Genomic DNA, 24,000 nt, shown 5'->3' on the forward strand with positions numbered 1-24,000 from the left:
CTTTCATTAATAAGAGGCATTTAGCTCTTTGCAAGGATAAACTGTGATAGTTTCTTGGAGTTGTGTAGGTCAATAAATCTGCAGACTTTATCTGAATAGATTTATAAGTTTATTGTATTTATTTATTTTTGAGGGAGAGATTACCAGAAGTGATAACTCATAGCCCAGTTCATGAAGAAAGAGGTTTTTATTCATGATCACATCAATTCTGTTGTCGAGTCATTTAGCAGACTGTGCTAAGGGAAAACAGGCATTGGATGAAATTCATCTTGTATGCTAGTAAAAAGTTTAATGTACATTCAAGTCAGAAGCCTATATATTTGAAGGTATTTGAATAACGACTATTTTATTGGGGATTTTATATGCTTGGAGGTTGAATATACTGCTGCATTCTCAAGTAACTGAGTTTTGAAGGAATATATATATATGTATATATATATATATATATATATATATATATATATATATATATATATATATATGTAATTTATTTCTGAAGTAGTAGCATAACTTATAAGACTGAGATTGCAGGGAAAATTGCTACTGTTAATGAGTTCTTACTTCAGTATATTAGAATGATATTATTAACATAAAAGGTGACATAGTGTTCTTAAGATCTGCTTCACTGTAATTTATAAAAATAGGGGTAGACTATACAGCAGTCTCCATCTAAGTGTTACTCTGTTCTAATACTGCTTTGTAAATAGGCATCACACTACAGTAACTCACACTTTTAAAGTATCACCTTATTAGAATTACTAGTAATAAAGTAATATTACTGGAGAGGCAGTTAGATGTAGTGGCAATATACATATTGTGTTTTGCTTTAAAGTCAGTTGCAGTGATACCAGAAATTAACTTCATATGTAAGGGGGAGCATTGCTGAAAGGTCTGTCCCCAGCTTTGTGTATGCTGTGAAAGATACATGGTATGGAAGTATCATAGGACCTTAATTATGTCACAGAGTGATGCCGTATCAGAAAGTTTTCTGGATGACTCAAAACTTGCCTTTAGGTATGGTCATCCACATCTCTTTGGTACCAATAGTGATGGACAAGTGGTAAGGATTCAGCAAAGTGTATAGCTGCTGTGTTGTATCATACGCATTCCCTATGATTTGTTGACTGACGCATTACTGACAGATAAGTCTTTGTAAGCATGTAGATGGTTGTTTATACTGTTGATGTTGCAATAAGCTGGACTTAGCTTTATTTCATGTGCGTTGATGGGTTCTCTGAGGTCATGTGATACAAAAATGGAATTTTTTTTTTTTTTAAAGATTTTCCCTTTTGTCTACGTTTGTGGGGGTATCAGCGATAGTATATTTACAGATGAGGGTGTGTAGCAGAGTTCTACATCAGGATGTGCAGGAAGTGGTGGGGCTTTCCTTTCTAAATTTTGTGAGATGTCTTGTCTATTGAATTTTACATTCATATGGTATTTAAATATTTTGTTTGCTATATTTTGGGGTTCAGTGTCAATTGTTGTTGGTTAATGTTTTACAGATCCACATATATTTTCTAGAACTCCTTAGAATGTATTAAGTGACATTTGTCAATCAACGATTATCTTTGAAAGCAGAATTATCATTACAACTATTCTTTTGACCTCGTTGATTTAGTAAGTCTTAAATACTGAAAAGCACTTAGTTGATATTTAATCTTCTTTGCGAATACGTGGACATATGTGGTTCAATAATAATTTCCTGATACAAGATACAGCCTAAGTACTATAGCTGCTGTGTTCTTTCAAGAACTGTTGCTGAGCTAACTGTAATGTAGAGCAGGCTAAGTCTCAGAGTATCGACAAGTTTGTTTTTTCCTTGTTAGGCAGGCCTAAAACCCTTCCAAACGGCACTGAAGTACACTTTGAAGAGTTCTCACTGAGTCATATTGCCAAAGGACTATGCACCATCTTCTTATGGGGGAAGCTGAATGGCTATGGTACATATCTATGTCCTGTTCATACAGGAAGAAGGCACAATTGCCCTAGAATATCCTTAGGAGATACAGAGTCAAGACTTTGGCTGGGCTGAGGTTACTGGTTATCTGCAAACCATTTAAAGCAGTTGGTCTACAGGTCACCATCAGGAAGTATGAGTAATAGAAGGCAGTGGTTTACTAATCTGAGTATTTTAATCTCGTAAAAAGCTGCCCTCACTTACACATCTTCTCATGCACTAGCTGTACACTTCAATATGTATAGCTTTAAATATTTATAGTCAGTGTCTGTGACTGGGAGCACATCTACCTTTGGTGTCTGAAGTTTAGAAAGCTGTGGGTTCTATTTCCCCTAAGTGCTTTGACTCATTTTTTCATTACTGACACTGCAGTGCAGCGGGGGGAGGGGGAGCTTGTGTACCATCCTTTAGATGGGATGCTAAACCAAGGTTCCATTTATCTAAGTTGGTGGTAGCTCAGCTGGATGTAAAAGATCCTGCACTACTTACCTCATATGGTGCCAGAATATTACTGCAAAATGTGGGCATTCAGTAAGTGGCAAAAGGGGTGGCATCATAGAGGGAAGATTCAGTTCCTGTTGTACTTGTATGAGACATGCAGTCAGACAAATACTTTGTATCCAGCAATTTTCACCTCTGTTTAGGAAGTACATGTATTTAACAGGAAATTATCTATCCCCATAGTGTCCTTTTTAGACCTCAGACAAATAAATGAAACCTACACAATGTGAAGTCTAAGAGGTCAGGTGGATTTTCTAAATGGTGAATATTTAGAAATGTGTGAACTAGAAGCTTTCCTGTGTTTAGTGAATGTTGCTATCTGAGTCACAGGAGGTAGAAGAGCGGCTCTGAATCAAGCAAGGTGGTGGCAGCTGATCCGACATCCTGAGTGCATTTAAAAAATGAGAAGGGGGGGCTGATGATGATGATGATGGTGATTATGATGTCTACTGTAATAACCCTGATACTGCCAGTTACAATCAGGATGAATCAGAACTTCTTTGACTGAGAGGGTGTTGGATCTAACTTTTGCATATGAATTTGTGTTGAGCAGTGAGATTAGTAAGACAGTGTTTTGAGCTTTCAGAATGTTTGCTTTCATAGGTTCATATGTTAATAGGTTCATAGCTAAGTACTAGGCTATCTGCCCAAGGGCGTTTATAAGCCTAGCCAGAATGTGTTGGCTTTCGCCACCCCCTTAGATTAGTTCCCTGTGCCTCTGTCCAGCAGAGCCATTTCATGCTCAAGTCATCCAGACAAGGGAAAATATAAATTTCTTTCAATTTTAGATGTGCAAACTCTGGAGGTAGGCATTTTTTAAAGTACCTGAGTGCACTGGATAGGCCAACAGACAACACAGTAGACTAATAATGGGGATCTGATCTTCACAAACTGGGATGTGCAGGTTGACATTCTACACATTCAGAGTCACTAGAATGACACCATGTTGAAGGAGAGGCAAAAGAGTTTATATAGTAAGTATTTTGAACTTGTGTTTTTTAAGAACTTGAGGATTAGGTTTAAATTATATAAAATGGCCTTTTATGGTTATCTTTCTTTCTTTCTAATTAGAATGAACCTGGTATAAAAGCCTGATCAGCTTTTTGATTCTGGAACTGTATGAATTACCTGGATTTCCAAATGATTTTGTACTACCAGTATTGTCAATGCTATCTGCTGTTTTGGTGTACTGTAAAACAAATGAGGCCAAAGACTGGAATGGTGGAAAAATCTATGGTATACTGGACAGGTGTTATCTAATCCTATTTGGTGTGAGAGACTGTAACGATAAATCATTATAATTGTTGCACAAAGAAGATTCCTGTATATAACAATTACACTCCAAAAGTTCAAGCCCAACAAGGCTAGAAAAAATACCAGGAATACCGGATAAACCACTGATCGTTTCTTTTATTACTGACAAGTATTACGGAGACACAACCAAGTTGTGTCTCCGTAATACTTGTCAGTAATAAAAGAAACGATCAGTGGTTTATCTGGTATTCCTGGTATTTTTTCTAGCCTTGTTGGGCTTGAACGTTTGGAGTGAAATCATTATAATTGGTTGACCTATTTTACTTTGTCCCATTTTCTAGCCAGAATTTCTTCTAAGCAGTGGCATATTTGAGTTAGGAACAATGATTGGTGTTATAACCTGCTCAGGTACTGATTGTTCCTTGTTCTCGAGTTATTTTTACTGCTTCTAAATGTCCTTTTTCACTGGGCCTACCAAGCTTCTCCCAGACTTCTTTCAGCCACATTTGGTGCCATTGAGGGAACTGAGGCATCTGGGGCACATAATACTGCTGTCAAGGGAGTATTTTCCCTTATGACCTACCCCACTCCAATTGTGACCATGAATTGTCCAAAAGGGTTGGAGTGTAATAGACATTGTGGTGTATCTTCCATGCCGCTATGTGTCTCACCCAATGCTCTACCACCATTATAAATACACCTCCCAGGTCCCCAGTCTCCACCAGGTATTAACCACAGCAGAGTGCCTAAGCCCACACTCCTCCTTGTCCCTCCTCTGGGATAAACAAGCTGCATAAGCAGCTCAAGCACACTTCCCCACCTGGCTCCCTCAGCACCTAGGCTGCTAATCTGGCTTGGGTCATGAAGGCTGCAGTCAGAGCTTTAGCCCTTTGCACAAAGGAGCTGAGTTGTAGTAGCCTTGTCTTGATGATTCAGCCTTCTTTTTCTCATAGTGATTATTATTCTTTTCATCCTATTAGTTGTCTTCAAAAATCAAAATGTATAGCACAATCTTTTTTTTTTTTTTTTCAAAACAAGTTTATTGTTTTAACATATAAGAGAAATATCATAACAATTTTATACAAATAATTAAAAATAGGTATTATTATAATATTCAACAAAACAACTAAAGTATTTACAAAGACATCCACTACAATCAGATCAATTAATTAAACTAAAATACTGTGCTATTGAAATTAGAATTTTTTTAACAAATTTTGTAAATTATCCCATACAATAAAATGTGATGTTTTTCTAGTTGTTCTCATTCTAATTGTGCTTATTTCCATATGACACATTATATTCATAACATTTTTAAATTCATTGAACGAAGGAGGTGTATCTGAAATCCAATTTCTAGTTATTATTTTCCTAGCCACTGCTAGGATAGACCATAACAAGGGAAGCTTAATCTTTTAACACATTGAGGTACAGGTGTGTTGAATAATATAAGAGACTTAGAAATAATGAAATTATCTGTAAAAAGAGCCTGCAAAATTCATTAATTGACTTCCAGTATTCTTTCAACTTCATACAGTCATAAAACATATGAGCCCAGTCAGCATTAATTTCTACATTACATCTCTTACATAGATTATCTTTATTATTAATTTTATTCATCATCAAAGGTGTATAAAAAGATCTATGTAAAATTTCCATGTATAAAGTCTCCAGACAATGGAAGATGTAGTTCTATAAGCAGATTCCAATATATATTGTTTATCTTGTTGAGTTGGTGGGTCCCCATTAATAGAGGTGAAATAATTCCAGTATGAATCTACATTGTAAAAGTTTCTTGTCTGATAATTTTATGTATATATGAAAGTTTACCTTTATCAGAAACTTTATGCTGTAAATTTATTATCAAGTAATCAATCAGTTTTGGAATAGATTCTTTAACTGTTATAGACATTAGATCTATTCTATCAATGAGATGTTGTCTAAAGATCTGAACCTCTAACCAGCAAGTTTCTCTTAGATCAAATTCTTGTTTTAAGAAATCTAGATTTTTAACTTTATTATCAGATATCAGCTGATACCAGTACTTTAGATTATTATCTATAGCTAAATGAGCTCCTTCAGAAGTAGATGACATAAGCATACCCTGAGTATAAATTATAGGAATACAATAAAATTCCATTCCTATACTTAGGGTGCATGAATATAAAGTTACGATAACTAATAATAATATTTAATGGGTAACAGACCATATGTTTAGGTGTAATAGGTGAAGTACAAAATTCCTTTAACAACCACAACATGGAGTTATTTATAATCATATTTTTATGTGTTAAGGAGATTTTCATGAAGTGCATACTAATTAGCTCCCAATAATCTTTCCATTTTGCGACATATGACCAATCTATTAATAAAGTAATAACTTTTATAATAGAAGAGATAATATATAAATTAAAGTCTGGAAAAGAAATACCCCTTGAGACCAGCTATTAGTATGTTTCTTTAATGCAATCCTAGGTCTATTAGGTGCCCATAAGAAATTTAACATTAGTGTATTCAGTTTCTTGATAGTTATTTTTGTAGGTGAAAGTATTATTGATTGTATTAAGTATAAAATCTTGGGGAATATTATCATTTTAATAATTGTAAGTCTCTCCTCCATAGTAAAAACATATTATTCCAGGTATTAAAAAGATTTTGTATATTAAGAAAACAGGTATTATAGTTATTATATATAATAGATTTAATATCTTTAGATAGTATTATACCTAAATAAGTTATCTGACCTGAGTTGGGTACATATTTAGTAAAATCACTAATGAGAGTATTTTTCGTGTATATATAGGTAGTATTTTAGTTTTTCTTCATTGAATATTAAACCAGAAATACTTTTAAATTCATCATTTTATCAAATAAAGACTGCATAGAAGAATTAGATCCTGCTGATGTAATTAGAACATCATCTGCAAAAAGTTGAATTTTTGATGTTGTATTTTCTTCTATTTCAAAACCCTCTATGTCAGTACTGTTTCTAATCAAATTAGCCCAAGGCTCCATTACTAAAGTGAATAATAGTGGAGAAAGTGGACATCCTTGCTTTGTACCTTTAAGAATGGGTATTTTTGTGAAACATATGTTCCTACCTTAATATAAGCCAGCGTTCCTTTGTATAAATGCTCAATTAAATTTACAAATGCATCAGAGAAATTTGTGCATTTCAGTAAGGTAAACAGATAGTCCCAACTTACTGAATCAAATGCTGAACCTATATCAAGACTAATAAGTGTTAAATCTTTCTTTTCCTATTTGCAAAATCAATTAATGTTAAAGTTCTTCTTATATTATCAAAAGTATTTCTATTTACAATGAAGCCCGTCTGATCTATGTCTATAATGCCGGGATAATTGTCTTCAATCTATCAGCAAAAATACTCATAAACATTTTATAATCAACATTAAGTAATGAGATGGGTCGATATGAAGAACATCTAGTTGGATCTTTATTAGGTTTTAAAATTGGTGAAATAAATGTATATTGCCAAGATGGGGGGGGTTATTAACTCAGTTTGGGCCAGAATAAAAACCTTATGTATTAATGAATATGTAGTTTTAGAAAGGATTTTATATATCTCTGATATAATACCATCATTACCCGGTGCTTTGTTTGATTTAAGCTTATTTATTTGTGTAATAACTTCTGTATATGAAATACTCTTGTCCAATAGTTTAATCTGTTGTTTATTAAGCTTTTTATTCATGTTTGTGGTTATAAACTCCTTTATTTTATCTTTAGGTTCCATGTTAATGTTGTTATGGTTAATCAGGTGAAAGTGATTTCTAAATTCATCCAGTATTTCTGGTATACTAGAAACATTCTTCTTTTTCCTTAGAGAAAAGATTTCTTTGATATGGTTTTGTTTATTCAATCTTTTTGTTTTATTATTAAGTCTATGTAAGTATTTGGGGCTTATTGAATAAGACTTGTATTTCTCTAAAGTTATTTTAACTTTATGAGTTAAAATTTCTTTGTATTTCTCATTTAGTTTGTTTATTTCTTCAATAACTTTCTTGTCCATAATATTTTCTTTATTATTATGTTTATAAGAGTCTAGTTTACTTTGAATATCTAACAATTCCTTATCCCAAGATTTCCTTTTGTTATTATACCATCTGATACTTTGTCCATATAGATATGATTTTAAGGCATCCCAAACATAGACAATGGAGACTTCAGGAGTATTATTTATGTCTAGAAAATGTTGTACTTCTGAAAGTATATATTCTTTAGCACAATCTTTTTGATGAGTGTGGTAACCCATGAGCACCAAAAGATCTCTAGGTCTGTTTACTATATCAGGGTCTTAACCATAAGGTTGATTTCTGTGACCAGTGTGCTAAATTTAAATAATTTACAAGTGATAGAAGGTAAAAGGCAATTTAACTGTACATCCTTAAAGAACGTCTTGGAATTATTAAAAAAATAGTGGAGTAAATGAATTGTATTGAAGTAACAGGAGTCTTTAGTATATGAGGGAAGCTTGGACTCCAATAACGAGAAAGAGATTTTTCATCCAATAATGAGAAGATTTTTCATCTTCACTTTCTGGGCAACAGCAGCTTTTAACAGAATTCATTGAGGCTAGAATAATTAGTTTGATGATTGCTAAAAGCAGAGATGTGCAGTTTGCTTCAGAATACTTTTGTAGCCCTAGTGATGCTGTTATTGCCAAAGTATGCAATGATACAAGCATCTTCTTTGGTGTTTATGACAGCACCAATTTTGCTCCTACCTAAGCCATTGTTTTAAACAGGCAGTCTAGGTGTTACTAATGCTACTATTTTCAAAAGCTTGCTCTGTAGTCAACCTTTCAGATCATGTGTATTGCATTGAAAGGGATCATGTCACTCATTTCTTAACTCATTCACTCGATGGAACTCAGGAAGTTTGCACTGTAACTTCCAATGGGCAGAGCCTAAGCCTTTTAACAGACTCAAATTATGCTGTCTCATTTTACACAAATGTTCATATCTCTGGAACCATAGGGGTTATGAAAGAAGTATAAATGGCAAACTCTTCAGCACAAACTATTTTTATAGTGGTAGCATTCCTTAAGTTCTAGGTCTTAAACAAAATTGTATAAGTCACAGTAAACACAGCATCTATTACATTTGTCATATTTTGTAAACAGCTTACAATATCTCAGTAGCCACACAAGTTACACACATACTGTCAGCAACACTTTATTCATCTAGTTGAGAGTTCAGCTTTCATATGAAGCTAAGGAGTTCAGTCTGTGTTACTTGGCTGCTGAGATACCTAGAAAAAATGTGAACATTATATCTAAATAAATTATTATCATAAAAACAACAGCTATTATCTATTTACCTGCACTAGACAGAGGTCAAATAATAACACAGTTGAGATTCCCACTGTGTAAGCTTTAACATGAAATGTTTTAAAATCTTGTACTAGCATGGTTTTGGAATTATTGTTGAAATATGATCAAGCAATATTTGATGCCTAGAGGCATCAGTAGGAGTTAATTGCAGATGCACCTGGAAGTGTCATTTGGATGTAATGAGTTAAGGGCCTCTTTCAGAGTATTAACGCACACTAAACCATATGATGTTCATTTCAAAGGCTCAATAAAAGAGTCATATGATAAAACAGCATTTCTATTTTACTTTTGTTTTGTGGTACTGACTTATTTTAGTAGAGCTACAAGGTGGTGAGCATTCTGCATCTACCCTGTGCTAATCTCAAAGCTGCTGAGAAAAATCTACAAAACTATGTGCCATTTTTCAATTTATTCTGACTTATACTGCACTTGTATTTGATTAACTGCGCTGTTTTATTAACTTGCATTACATCTGCACTGTATTTTTTCACTATTTTACTGTTAAACTGTTTAATTAACTGAGTGTGAACTGTTCTGCTGTTATATTTAAGTGTGTATCTGTTCTGCTGTGTTAAATCGACCTAAACAGAGTTTAAATATCTTTAGCATAGTCTGGTGACAGGTTTTGCTGTATCCAGATGTGTTTGTGTGATTCCTGTGTTTCCTGCTATGCCATCTTGTGTTGCCTGGGGCCTACCTGCACTTAGTGGGAGTAAGTGAACTGGTTGGAACTGGTCTGGCATATGTTGTTTGGCCAAGAGCTCAGGGACAAGGGTTGATTGGTCAGTTCCAGTGTTTCTATTTTACTTTTGTTTTGTGGTACTAGCTTGTTTTAGTCGAGTTAGAAGGTGGTGAGCATTCTGCATCTACCCTGTGCTGATTTCAACGTTTCTGAGAGAATCTACAAGCTAAGTGCCATTTTTCAATTTATTCTGACTTATAGTGCACTTGTATTTAATTAATTATGCTGTTTTATTAACTTGCATTACATCTGCACTGTATTTTTTCACTGTTTTACTGTTAAACTGTTTAATTAACTGAGTGTGAACTGTTCTGCTGTTATATTTAAATGTTTATCTGTTCTCTTGTGTTAAATCGACCTAAACAGAGTTTAAATATTTTTAGCATAGTCTGGTTACAGGTTCTGCTGTATCCAGATGTGTTTGTGTGATTCCTGTGTTTCTTGTGTTTCCTGCTATGCAATCTTGTGTTGGCTGGGGCCTACCTGCACGTAGTGGGAGGAAGTGGACTGGTTGGAACTGCTCTGGCATATGGAGCATAGCTAAGAGCTCAGGGACAAGGGTTGATTGGTCAATTTCGGTGTTTCTATTTTACTTTCATTTTTGTGGAATTTAAACCCTACATATGCATGGGTTTGCACTTGTTTGCATGTCGTGCACCTCCGCTGTGCTGTTTTAACCCTTTGCAAGGTATCTCAGCTGTATTTCTTCCCTTACTAGCATGTAATTGAAGCCCTCCCTTGCAGCTACTGTACTGATTTTATGCAGCCCTACTCACAGTATAGGTTCTCTCTTCAGATAGTACCCGCTCTACTATCACTGACCTCTCTTCCACAGATTCTGACAACCATGGATGGACAATTTCCTATGATTTCTACTGCTAGTCTGGTTGATATGGGCATCCTGAGACAGTGTAGCAAATGCCTCATGTACATGGACAACTCTGTACTACTAACACCTAGGAACAAGGTGAGAGATGCAATACATTAAGAACTTAGAATCCTTGCTGTCTCAATCACAAACCAGTACATCTGGCACTGAGAAGGTTGTCTGCACAAACACTACAAACACCACACCTCTAACACCACTGACACCTGTACAACACACTCCCAGATATTCAAAGGTTCTCAACAAAAAACATACCTAAACAAAAGAGACCTCCGAGGCAAAAACACACACAAACATCATAACCCACAGCACCAAGCACCACACACAGTACACACGCCTGTGTCTCACAGCCTCTAAGGCCCAGTCACAAACCCAACATACTAGTCATAGGAGCCTTTATTGTGAGACACACAGATGTGCCTCTCACCAGGCTAGATAAGGAGAAAGTTATGGTAAGTTGCTTGTCAGGTGCTAGAATCCACCATATCACGCATGCACTCAAGTCGCTCAACAACAGGTACTGTTATGATTCTGTCATAGTCCATGTTGGTGTGAATGAACTGAGACGTACCTCACTGGACTATATGAAGAGAGACATGACTGAACTTGCTGAATATGTTTCCCAGTCAGGTATGTCCCTAGCTTTAAGCAGCATCCTAATGTCACCTACAATTATGCCTCAATACAAACAGAAAATGATTGACTTTAACAACTGGCTTAGTTTCTGGTGTCATTGTAAGGGGATTCAGTACCTGACAGCCTGGGAGGACATGATTGACAGACCACAATGTTTTGCCAGAGATGGCCTTCAAAGGCTCTTGCTTCCTCCATAGTGCCTTTTTTAGGCAAAGTCATGAGGAGAAAATTACCAACGTGAAAAACTTTTATAAATGAAATTTAAAGGTCATGCTGCTAAATGCTATGAGTCTTAACATGAAATTACACTCATTGCAAGCATTCCTTGCCCTGGAAGATGCTGACAGTTGTGCAGTCACTGAAACCTGGTTCAAAGCTGCGGAGAACACCCCGGCCTTACCAGGTTACTCATCCTACCATACTTTCAGACCCCAAATGGAGGGCTACAAAGCCAAAGGAGGTGTAGTTTCAATATTTATCAAAGACATACACACCTTCAGGCTGGTCAAACAGTATGAAGCACAGGAGACACTCCAGGTGCAGTTAACTGTTGACAAAACACCAATTCAAATCATAGCAAGCTACAGACTCCCAACCATGACTAAAGATGCCCACTAGCCCTATCTGTTCTTCCTGAACCCATCAAGATTCAACCCTCTACCCTGATCCTGGGTGACTTTAACTACCTAACCATAGAGTGGAAGATCTATTCTAGCCCAAACACAAATACCCAGAGATTCCTCGACTTTGTCAATGACAATGCTTTGGATCTGGTGGTCGACACCCCCATGAGAGGTGAAAATATCCTTCACCTGGTACTAACCAACATGAGTAACCACTGTAGCATCCCTAAATGGTCATCCTCCTTGGTAAGATCAGACCATAAAGCCATCACTTTCAAAATCACCATCTCCCCTGGAACCCGCCCCCCTTGCCAGGGTTAAACAAAAAAAAAACTTTCCAAAGCTGACTACAGCCTCCTGAGAGCAGTTATAAGTGGCTTCACAGTCACTGTCCCTTCAGTTGGAACTGGCACTAATGTCCAAGTCTACACCAAAAAATCTATATGAGCAACTACATAGCTGCATGGACTCAGCAATACCAGTAAGGACCAAATCATCTTCCTCAAGGAATAGTAAACCTGTGTGGTGGACAGCAGCACTAAACAAACTCTGTAATAAAAGGAAAAAAAATTGCTGTCCAGGACCAAGAAGGTGCAGGTGCCAAGTTGGAAGCAATCTCTACTTTGAACAAGGAAATATGGTTACTGGTGAAATCCTCCAAGGCTAACTTTGAGTTCGAATTGGCCACATCCACTAAGGACAGTCACAAGGCCTTCTTCATATATGTCCACGGTCTCAAAGGTAACACCCAAATCTGCTCTAAACTGTTGGTCAATAGCACTACATATGCACACGGCATAGATATAGCCAACCTGCTGGGCAGACAGGTTCAGTAAAAACTTTACCCCCCTGTCCCCCATCAGTAAACCAGGACATCCCCACCACCTGCCCCCCCCCCATTACCAGGGAGCAGGCCTTTAACGCCCTCTCAAAGGCAAAAAATACAGCCTCCATGGGACCCGACAACATCCCTGGGTGCATCCTACATGAATTCAGGCATGAGCTCTCTGTACCATTAGGCAGCCTATTTAACCAAAGCCTGAGCACCGGCTTCATCCCAGCTGAATGGAGGACAGACACTGTCATTCCTGTACACAAAGGTGGAGTGTCCATTGACCCAGGCAGTTATAGGCCCATTAGCCTAACTAGCCTGATCTGCAAGGCCATGGAGCCCATTATCATGGACCTTTTAAAAAAGGACATTAGCAACCTCCAAACCTTATAAACAAGGACATTGGCAACCTTCAAACACTTGACCCCACACAGTTTGGTTTTGTCAATGGGAGATCATGCTTGTTAAACTTGGTTGACTTCTTTGAAACAGTCACCAAAGCCATGGACGAATGTAGGACAGTGCACACCACCTACCTTAACCTAGCCAAAGCCTTCAACACTGTTCCTCACTTGGGCATAATAGAAAACTCTCCCAGCTAGGCATCAACTCGCATGTTAACAGATGGCTAGCTAACTGGCTCACTGATAGAACCCACTCAGTCAAAATAGGGGAATCCACCTCTAATAGTAGACCCGTAAAGAGCAGTATACCCCGAGGATCGATCTTGGGGCCTCTACTGTTTGGGGATATACTTTTCTGAGGTGCAAGCCAAAACCAGTGATCTGTGGCTGACCATGTTTGCAGATGATTGCAAGCTGGGTGCTATCTTAAATTCCGCAAGTGATGATGTGAACATCCTCCAAGAGAGCCTTACACAAACTAATGACTGGTGCCAGAAGCATGGCCTCAGACTGAATGCCAAGAAATGCATCATTATCCTGTTTGGGGAAAATGGCTTCCCCACTAATTATCACATGAATAGCAACATACTAAACATGCAATCATTCATGAGGGACTTGGGCACCTAGGTTGATAGCAACCTGACTTTTGACCACCACGTTGCCTCCATTGTATGGAAGGTTTTCTACATGGCCCACCTCATAAGATAAGGTATTTCATCCAGGAACAAGGAGGTCATAACATCCCTGTACTCCTCCCTTGTTAGACCCATTATCGAGTACAATGCCCACTTTTGCATGTACCTTGCCGAGCACATGCAGCAGCTGGAGAGACCACAGAGGTTCCTGACCATGAAAATCCAAGGTCTCAAACACCTGTTTTATACAGATAGGCTAAAAGCCCTGTCCCTCTACTCAGTCTAATACACACTCCTCAGAGGTGACCTGTGTCTGGCATACAAGGCCGTCTCAGACCCAGCCTTGATGGAGTTGCTGCATATTCATAAATCAAACTCCACTCGCGTAACCTGCATGCAAGGCCTCAACCTGGTCTGTGATATTAATAGAACTTCTTGGCAGGATAGATTTGTGTTCCAGAGACTCCTCCATCTGTGGAGTAGACTTCTTCTCCATGCCAAGCACAGTACCTCACTATCCCTCATTAAGATGAACCTGGATGTCTAGATGGGAAACAGAAAATACACCCCTGGGATCCCACCTGTTTCTCTGCTGCAAGGGAAACAGGTGCTGACTTTGTGGGAACATGGGAAAAATTCTTGGCTAGGCTTATAAGGGTCTCCATGCCAATAGTCTAGTATTGTCCTATGAACAGCTATAGAGCAGCATAGATCTGAGTCTACTTTTTTGTTAACTTTGAAACGTTGCATGTTACAACTAAAGTCCAAGGCCTTAATTGCAAAGATATAGAGCTTTTCCTCCCCTTTCATTTGAGGCAGAGTCAAAGCTTCTTTTGCTATATATTTATTTCACTTTACTCCATTATGTAAAAGTTTGGAGCAGTATTGAGATTTATTTCTTAATTTTCTGATGTAACTGAAGGACTTGTAGTTATCCTTTTATTTAGTTGCTGTTCTTAATTCATGCAATGTTTACTGTTTTTTTGTGATTGCCTTCAGTTTCTTAGTAAAGTTGTTAATACTATTCTGATGCTGTGGAGATCTGGCCGTACAAGTCAGTTTAAGGAGTTTCTTCCTCCTGTTATACAGGTGGTTTATATTGGCAGACCATCAGGATTGTTTGCATTTAAAGTTATCATCAGAATCAGTTTTGGAAGGTACTGCCAGATCAATATTTTATTTAAATTTGCATGCAAATCATTCATCTAGCTGGCTGTATAACTAGGGTCAACTATGGCTAAAGTTAACGATTTCATCATGCAGTTGCATGATGTTCGCATTTTTGAAGTCTTTAACAAGGGTGGTATTGGTTACTGAAGAAGTGAAAGTTTTGAGGGTAAAGGCAACCAGAGTATGGTCAGACTTTATTAATGTAGGACTGACTAAGGGAGGGGAGCAGAGAGAAGCCAAGTTTGTGAATATGAAGTCAAGAATATTTATGCCCCTGGTCAGTTTGAGAACAATCTGATACATGGTGTTTTTGTTTACCCAATTCAAGAAACACTGAGCATATTCAACATTGAAAGTAGAGGTGCTCCAATCAATTGAAGGAAAGTTGAAGTCACAAAGTATTAAAGATCTTTCTTATAGAAATATCCTCTAAGACTACCAGGCATGTATCATGCTTCTCTGGAGCCATGGAAGATGATTGATAGCAGGCTGTGAGTTAGACATTTGATTCCCCAAAAGGTGAGCTGAAGTTCATTAACTCATTAGAATAGTCCCTGTTTAAGTGTCTTTAAGGGATATTATACTTGACTGCGGTGGTGGTGCTGCGGTAGTGTTGTCGCCTCATAGCAAGATATTGTCCTGTTCGATTCTCAGTTAGAGCGTCTTCTGTGTGGAGGCATACATGAATGGGACGTGCCTTCATTGAAGGTTGTGCATCAGGGCTGGTAACCCGGTACGTAAAAATCCACTACCAATCATTAGCGGACCGGAATTCCACTGTGGCGACCCCTAACCGGGAAAAGTCTGAAGACACAAACAAACAAGGGATATTATCCTTGATGAAGACAGAAACTCTGCTGTAGTTTCTGATGGATCTTAAGGCATGGAAGGCACAAAACACAGACACAGAAGTGGTGGTCTCTAAGGTGTCAGTAACAATGCATACATGAATGCATTCCAGAGTGAGTGTTATAAGGTCATACAGTTTGTTGCTAATATTCCCAGCATTCAGAAGAGCCATCTTGATAGCATTTAGTTTGGGAATTGTGTTGTCTGTCAGGCTGACATGTAAATTAGAAGAACTCTGCCTAAATAAGAGCACAGAAGGGTAGCAAAGGCTTTAGTCAGTATGTGGAAACCCTTGAATGAGAGATGTAAATTGTCTTTTGCAGATTAAGTTGGAGTGTCAGTCATTTCATGCCAGGATAATAGGCATACCAGCAACTTAGCCAGTTGTTGAATTTAGACATCTTTCTAGGTGAAGAACCAGAGACTTACCTTTAAATGACACTAGTGTGATAAGCTCCAACATATCCTTCTGCATGGTCTTGAGGCGTTTGCATGTCAGGTCATTTACCCCATATGGACTACTATCCTGTCATAGTCATACTTGCTGGAGGAAAGGGTGTTTAAGGCCCTAGTTATGGCTGTTATCTTGGCTCCGAGAGGCATCTAAATGTAGCTCTGTCCATGTCCACCCTAGAGAATATGGAATGGCTATGCCTAACTATAGAATCACCATCAAATAACTAGAATATCCTCAGTAGCTGAATTGTGCCTAGAAACATGGGAGTTGTTTGTTGTTAGTGATATGTTGATGATGGTATTGATGTAGAGAAATGTGGTGTGGACCTATTAAGGGATTTACACTGATGCCTAGTCATAAGAGGTCTAGGAGGCTTAGGCACAGGTTTTCTGACAGCATCAGCAAAAGATAATTTTGCATTGTTAGCACAATGATGTTGCATTTACATTTAATCTTAAAAGAGACAAATATTAATTTAAGATAATATTTTAAATGGCTACAACAAAGCTGATTTCTCTTAACAGAGGATATTTGGCAATGATAAAACTGTTGGAGCCTGTAGACAGGATTTATACTTGCAGTGCTTTTCTGGATATATGGTGGAACAATAGTTTATACTCTGATTAGGATGTATTTGAACCTGATGTATATTTGTGATAGAAATGAAACAGGCTCTGAAACCAAAGCTGATCCAGTTGTATTAGAGTCATTTTTTAAAGTCTCAGGGCACACTATGGCTTCCAACTGTACCTTTTCCTGTTGATAAGGGAGGGATGTTTTTTGACAGGTTTGTTAAAAAGCATATGCTTCTACTACTTTGACATTTATGAGAAAATTCCAGGCAACCTCTCTGGAACAAATTCAGTCTGTTTACATAACATGCCAGAGTCAGATGATAAACAACATGTTATATTAGCTAATAATGATAGCAAAAACAGTAGGCAATGAATTCAGAAAGATACCAAAAGGCACAAGCCTGGTGTACACTTTGTGGTAACCATTTCTGATTCAGAAACAACTCTACCAAAGTTCTGCACCACAAAGTGTACCAAACTGTACCACAGTGGTCTATCTCTACGGCCTAACACAAATGCTAATAAGGCATTCTGAGGCATATGCTAATTAACCATGTGTTCTCCCCCAGAAATGCCTGTGGTAAGACATTTTCACAGCTCAGTGATTTGTAAGTTACCTCAGCTGGATGTGTTAATGAACATGGCTAAAAGCTCACATTTACTCATTGCTTCTAATGGGTGTGATTGTTTTAGAGATATGTGCCGTGGAGTATAGTGGAAGGTAATGGTGTGTTTGTGTATATGTATGTGTATGTGGCTGCATGTATGAGTGTATAAAGAGAAATGAATGGCCTACATTTTGTGTGTGTGTGTGTGTGTGTGTGTGTGTGTGTGTGTGTGTGTGTGTGTGTGTGTGTATACCTGGGTGGTCACAGTAGGGGAGTTAGGGGATAGGTAGGGAAGGTGCACAAGCGTGTGTGTGCGTGTGTGTGTGTGTGTGTGTGTGTGTGTGTGTGTGTATGTATACCTGGGTGGTCACAGTAGGGGAGTTAGGGGATAGGTAGGGAAGGTGCACACGCGCGTGTGTGTGTGTGTGTGTATACATATACCTGGGTGGTCACAGTAGGGTGGTCACAGTAGGGGAGTTAGGGGATAGGTAGGGAAGGTGCACATGCATATGTGTGTGTGCGTGTGTGTGTGTGCATGTATGCTATAAATGTGTGTGTTTGTGTGGAAGTGCTGTCAAACCTTTGCTCTCCAGTAGACTGAAGACCAAATGCTGTGGTACTGAGGGGAAGAGAATACTTGGCATCAGGAATACTCTTTATATCATGCTTTAAAGGCACTTAAAACTAACACAACAACATTTTGCAGCACGAAAAATGAAGGGCAGGGGGAACACTGGACACCAGGGATACTCTTTATATCAGGCTGTAAAGTAATTTAAAAAGATTCAAACCCTGTACTCTCAGCACTCATATATACCTCTTTAGCACATTCCTCAAGCACACATCTCCCATTTATTATAGCTGCACTACATTTCATCTTTTTCCTGACTTCTTCCACAAAAAACTCATACAAATAGGTTTTCTCCACCTTCCTCAGATGCACTCATTCTTCCTTAATATAATTATTCAGAACTACTCATACACATTGTCAGCTATTACCCCTTACGACCACCTGAATACTGCACAGTTAATGCACATTGTCACCTATTACCCGTCACCACCACCTAGATACCGCACAGTTAATACACATTGTCACCTATTATCCCTTGCCACTACCTGGATACCGCACAGTTATCCTATGTTTTTGCACTCATCTACTCTAACCCTCATCCTAGCAGCACATTCATGAACAAACACAGGTCCCTCAATTTTCACATAGCCTTTGCTAAAAACCCTTACTCATCACGAAACATCCCAAATAGTGCAATCGTAACTCATCACAAAACCTGTACAAATCGTCAGCTTTCACAAAACCCTTCATATTTCCACTACTGTCCTCATACCACTTACTTCAGTTAGCTCATCTCTTTTATCCACTATGCTCATTTTTCAATTGTTAATACCACTTCCCCTAACTCTATTAGCAACTTAATTCATTCCATGCATAGCTTCTCTCTCACTCACTATCTCCCACTCTCAAACTACTATGTCACAAACTAAAACGTAACATTTATAGGTTCATTGGTTCATAAGTAAGTGCTAGACTAGCTGCTCTTGTGGACCATTTTAAGCTTAGCCAACTTGGTTGCCATAATTAACCTATCCAATTTGGTGTTAGATTGACTTTATCCATCCCATGGTTGATTATTATATATTATCCCTAGTCAGAATAACTGAGATCATACCATAGATAATTTGAGGGAACCCATGCAAGCGATAGAGCATTTAGGAGGGTTAATGTTACACTCACACAGTCTCCCCTTCACCTCTCCTACACTGTATTTCACACTTTAATCTCCATATGCACATCCATTTAAACACCTCTTCCTAGCTGCCAAAACTTATCTTAAAACATGTATTCAAATACAAGTGACTCACACCCAGCAAACATCTTATATGAAAACTGAAAATAACGTGACATCTATACAAATCCTTGTCCTCTAACACACAGACTGGCTTCACCTGCTCCACAAAAAAATGCATACATCTATATCTATATTCTCTACTCAAAAGGCGCACACAGGCTTACTGTTCCTCAGTATGAATCTTAGAGGCATATGGAACAGAATGCCATATATACATGCAGACATTGCCATATGTTCCCCAGATATATTAGTCACTACAGAAAACTGGCTAAAAACAGAGATAAAAGATGAAGAAATTCTCATACCAGTTTACAATATCCTAAGAGTGGACAGAAAAAACCCCAAAAAGGCTGGAAGAGTAGCCATTTTTATAAAAATATAATTCAAATGACTACCTATTCCAACCACATTTTGCAATTTAACAACACATAAATAGTCATCTCTAAACTAAACAATAAAAAGAACATTTGCATAGCAGCCCTATACATACCAGATCCAGTATGGTTGCATGCTTTTTTGGTGCATTGACAATCTGATCCTGGAAGTTTCTGTTTAGAAAATCCAGGAATCTCTGTGCCTGTATGTTTGGTGTCATATATGATTCCCAGTTAATAGTGAGGTAATTAAAGTTGCCCATGAATATGGTATTGGGATGGATGGTTACTGTGTCAAGTAAGTTTAAATACATGGTATGGATTTCATGGGTCCTAGAGGGGGACCTATAACTTGCAAGGAAGTGGTACTGATAATTTGAATGTGGAGAAGCTCAAGCGCATTGTCCTGTTTGACCAGCCTTGAAGTATATTTATTTTTGATGCAAATAGAGACACCTCCACCTTTAGTCCCTGCCTGTGAAGTAGCTGGTCTACATGTATGGAAGGCTTTATAACCTTGCACTGTTGGTGTGCTCTCTGTGGCTTTAAACCATGTCTCAGTGACCACACAGACATCATAATTCTCCAGGGTAAAGAGAGCTTCCAGGGAGTGGAGGTTTTGTTTAGACTCCTATCATTGAGCAGTAATACCTTTAGATTTTCTTGGTTTTGATTTGCTATGTCAGAAGTACTTTCAGTTGGCATTGCCTAAAAAGGCACTATGGTGGAAGACAATGTTTTAGCTAATATTTGAAATCCTAGAGGGGAGAGGTGCAGACCATTGCTGGCAAAGCAGCATGGTCTGTTGAGCATCTCCTTTCATGCTGACTAACATTGCAACCCCTTAGAATGACACCAAAAACTAAGCTAATTATTAAAGTCAAATCATCTTTTGTTTGTATTGTGGCATCATCTTTGGAGAATATAAAATGCTGCTCAGTGCTAGGCTCCTACCAGCCTGAGACACATATTGCAAGAGCTCCGTGATGTATCTCTTTATATAGTCTAGGGAGGTATGTTTCAGGTCATTTACTCCCACATGGACTATGACTGAGTCATATTGGTAATTGTGGTCCAGTAACCTGAGTTCATGCATAATGTGGCAGATCCTAGCCTTTGATAAGCAACTGACTGTGACTTTCTCTTTACTCAGCCTGGTGAGAGGGACATCAGTGTGTCTCACAATGGAGTCTCCAATGACGAGAGTGTTGAATTGCGCGGTAGCTTGCCTTATGGTTTTAAAGGCAGAGGGTCCATGAGATGTAGCTCTATGTGTTGATGTAAGTGTTGTTTTGAGAGTGCATTTGGGGCTGCTGAGGGTATTTGTTATGTGTACTTCATCTAGGAGGGGTTTGTTAGAAAGGTTACATTTAAGTGTCTCAGCATATGTCTGCTTTGAACTGTGTGTGATGGGTGCAGTGTGTGTACTACTGACAACGTTATTGACATTAGGAGTACTTTTATGTGAGAGCTTTACCTCCAGTGACATTGTGTAAATACATCTCTCACATACCATATCAGTTTGTGTGAGAATTAACTGGTTGTCAGTAAAGATGAGGCAATTTCTACACTGCCTCAGGATGCCCATATCAACCAAGCTGGTAACAGAGACAATGGGAAAGTTCATATTCATGGCAACATACCCTTTTTTATTGATTAGAAAGTTGTAGTGAGAATGTCAATCAATGTCAGAAGTATCTGGTTTGCAACTATGAGGACAGTGGTTGTCACTGCAGGCTAGTTGTCCTGTGTGGAACTAGGTATTGCAGAAATTTCAGTTGTGCTTTTACAGGAAAAATGCCATTCAAAGTGTCTGATTCTGTGCAGAGCACTGTCAAACACTCGAGGGGAAAGTAATATATAGACCCTGAAAATTTAAGAATTAAGTATTTATGCAGATATTCTGAAGTTAGAAACAAATCAAGCAGTACTTACTGAAAACAAAGAATTAGCTTGTCAAAAATGATGCAAAGAGGGGAGTCACATGAATGGCTACTGTTAGTGCTGGTCTCACCACAGCTTCACTCTTCTGGGATACAGTACTCCTTTGCTTCTTCTCTTATCAGAAACAAAACGTTAGCACCAATCCCAAGACAAGAAGCTGGCTGCAGCCTGTTTGGTGATCCACAGGCTTGTCCCATATGATTCAAGGGTCTGTAGGCTTGTTGTAGTCTTTTCCTGGTAGATGCCTTGAATAGCAACCAGACCAATCAGGAACATTAAGCACAGCACTTGCTGTCCAACCAGAAACAGTCAGAAATCAATGCACTCTGCTCCTTTTCTCACCAGGAACAGAATATAAGCACAAATGTTGTCACCAATAAAGCAGTTGTTAGGCTTTCTAATGATCAGCAGTCTCCAGGAAATAATGTCCCTGTGCTCATTCGCTCTCTAGGAGAAAACAGAAGCACTAATCCCACGATGACTACTGAGAATCAGAATTTGGGCTCTCCAATAACTGGTGGTCTTGCAATAGATGTTTAAAGGTAAGATGAATAAAACGGGGTAATATCCTAAACACTGCAGTGTGCACTATGGAGTTAGATATGAAAGAGGGTAACTTAAGTTTTACCTGTCTAAGTGGAGAGCCACTAATTTTAAAACAGCAAGATATACTGAAAAGGGGTGGGCACTTTTGTATTCTGGTTCTATGGAATATAGTGGGATGGCCAATCAATTTAAATAGTTGAAGGGGAGTGATTTCATAAAATGATAATTTTTGTTCTTACTCAAACCAGCCAGTGAAAGGGGAGAACAAAAGAGATATGTTGTCAAATTAACATAATTATAGGTTCATAGGTCATAGGTAGGTACTAGGCTATCGGCCCTGGGGCCCATACAAGCCCAGCCAAAAAGGTACCCTGGCTTTTGCCACCCAAGAAAATTATTTTCCTGTGCCACTGTCGAGTAGAGCCACAGAGGTGATCCCTGGGGTAAATTTCCTATCTCCCATCCAATCATCAAGATTTTTCTTGAAGAGTGCTAATGAGGAGCTTTGTTTGATATAATTAGGTAGTTTATTCTAGAGTATGGGAAGTCTCTGGGACAGGAATCTATCCCTCCGGCATGTTCTGTTTATTGTGGTGACAAGGTTTAGGTCCCTAGAGCATGTAGCTCAGAGGGATTGGGATTTCTTTAAGTGGAGCATGTCCAACAGCTCTGGGTTTGACATAGCTTTGTATGTTAGGCAGAGATCACCTCTGAGTAGGTGATATGCGATGGAGTAAAGCTGGAGTTTTTTGAGACGGTCAGCGTTGGGCATCTGTTTGAGGCTGGTAATCCTCTTTGTGAGGTATTTCTGTGGCCTTTCCAGTTGTTGGACATGTCTTGTGAGGTCCATACCAAAAGGGGCGTTGTACTCTATAATGGGTCTAATGAGTGATGAGTAGAGGGGAACAATGACCTCTTTTTTTTTGGATGAGAAACCTTTTGTAATGAGGTGTGCCACACAGAAGGATTTCCTGACTACTGTGGCAAAGTGATTATCAAAGGAGAGACTACTGTCCACCTGTGTCCCAAGGTCTCTTAGCACACTTTTGATGTTAAGTATACTACCGCCTATGTTGTAGTTCATGGCTACAGAGTTTTTACCAAAGAGGATAACAATGCATTTTTTGGCATTGAGCTTGAGGCCATGGCTTTGATACCAGGCATCTGTCTCAGTGAGGCCCTTTTGTAGGATGTCCACATCGTTAGAAGTTTCGATTATGGCTCCTATTTTGCAGTCATCTGCGAACTTCATTAGCCAAAGACCTTCTGTGTTAGCCTGTACTTCAGAGAAGCAGATACCAAACAGAAGAGGACCCAGGGCTAAACCCTGTGGTACTCTACTTGTCACTGATCTGAAGTCGGATTTGGAGTCTGCTACTTTCACAGTGTGGGTTCTGTCAGTGAGCCAGTTGGCAACCCATCTTGTGACATAGGGATTTATACCTAGTTTAATGAGTTTATCTATAATTCCAGAGTGGGGGATGGTGTCAAAAGCCTTGGCAAGATCTAGATAGGCTGTGTGAACCACCTTACCCTTGTCTACGGCTTTGGTGACTGCTTAAAAGAAGTCTATCAGGTTTAGGAGACATGATCTGCCTTTTACAAACCCAAACTGGGTGGGATCCAGAGTTTGGAGATTACCAATGTCTTTGTTTATAAGTTCCATGATGATACATTCCATAGCCTTGCAGACCAGGTTAGTCAGGCTAATGGGTCGGTAGTTCACAGGGTCTGTGGTGGCTTCCCCCTTGTGGAGTGGGATAACCGTTGCTGTGCACCATTC

The 24,000-nt window shown here is 38.5% G+C and overlaps 1 protein-coding gene across 3 annotated transcripts in view; it reads left to right on the forward strand.

Moving 5' to 3' along the window:
• The window catches only part of PPEF1 (protein phosphatase with EF-hand domain 1), an 829,637-nt gene that overhangs the window by 351,803 nt on the left and 453,834 nt on the right, over positions 1-24,000 (forward strand). The window lies entirely within an intron of this gene.

The sequence above is a fragment of the Protopterus annectens genome, chromosome 5.part1 (assembly GCF_019279795.1).
Source record: "Protopterus annectens isolate FY-2018-M chromosome 5.part1, PAN1.0, whole genome shotgun sequence".
Classification (NCBI taxonomy): domain Eukaryota; kingdom Metazoa; phylum Chordata; order Ceratodontiformes; family Protopteridae; genus Protopterus; species Protopterus annectens.